The following is a 1,169-nucleotide window of genomic DNA, read 5'->3' as shown; positions in this document are numbered from 1 at the left end:
TCTCCACGAGCTCGTCAGCCCACAGCGGCTCGAGGGCAGCCTTTAAGTAGAAGGTAGGTGTGGGAGCACACTGCTTCACCTCCCAGCAGAGTCGCCCCTAAGCATCATGGTTGATGCAGTCCGACAAGCGAGTACACTTGCAAAGTCATTCGAGTGTTTCAACAGGTGGGTGCAGATTAGTGCTGGCCATCTCTGGAAACGTGTTTCTGGATTATTATCCGTCTTCAGCAGAGATTAGGCAAATTGATTTGGGGTTGCTGAACAGGCTGCTGTATCCTTGGAATGTAGTATCTCTCCAGGCGCGCAGGTGCCTCTCCACGAGCTCGTCAGCCCACAGCGGCTCGAGGGCAGCCTTTAAGTAGAAGGTAGGTGTGGGAGCACACTGCTTCACCTCCCAGCAGAGTCGCCCCTAAGCATCATGGTTGATGCAGTCCGACAAGCGAGTACACTTGCAAAGTCATTCGAGTGTTTCACCAGGTGGGTGCAGATTAGTGCTGGCCATCTCTGGACACGTGTTTCTGGATTATTATCCGTCTTCAGCAGAGATTAGGCAAAATGATTTGGGGTTGCTGAGCAGGCTGCCGTATCTTTGGAACGTAGTATCTCTCCAGGCGCGCAGGTGCCTCTCCCCGAGCTCGTCAGCCCACAGCGGCTCGAGGGCAGCCTTTAAGTAGAAGGTAGGTGTGGGAGCACACTGCTTCACCTCCCAGCAGAGTCGCCCCTAAGCATCATGGTTGATGCAGTCCGACAAGCGAGTACACTTGCAAAGTCATTCGAGTGTTTCACCAGGTGGGTGCAGATTAGTGCTGGCCATCTCTGGACACGTGTTTCTGGATTATTATCCGTCTTCAGCAGAGATTAGGCAAAATGATTTGGGGTTGCTGAGAAGGCTGCCGTATCCTTGGAACGTAGTATCTCTCCAGGCGCGCAGGTGCCTCTCCACGAGCTCGTCAGCCCACAGCGGCTCGAGGGCAGCCTTTAAGTAGAAGGTAGGTGTGGGAGCACACTGCTTCATCTCCCAGCAGAGTCGCCCCTAAGCATCATGGTTGATGCAGTCCGACAAGCGAGTACATTTGCAAAGTCATTCGAGTGTTTCACCAGGTGGGTGCAGATTAGTGCTGGCCATCTCTGGACACGTGTTTCTGGATTATTATCCGTCTTCAGCAGAG

The sequence above is a fragment of the Lissotriton vulgaris genome, unplaced genomic scaffold, assembly GCF_964263255.1.
Source record: "Lissotriton vulgaris unplaced genomic scaffold, aLisVul1.2 SCAFFOLD_2820, whole genome shotgun sequence".
Taxonomy (NCBI): Eukaryota; Metazoa; Chordata; class Amphibia; order Caudata; family Salamandridae; genus Lissotriton; species Lissotriton vulgaris.
Note: the sequence above shows the minus strand (reverse complement) of the source record.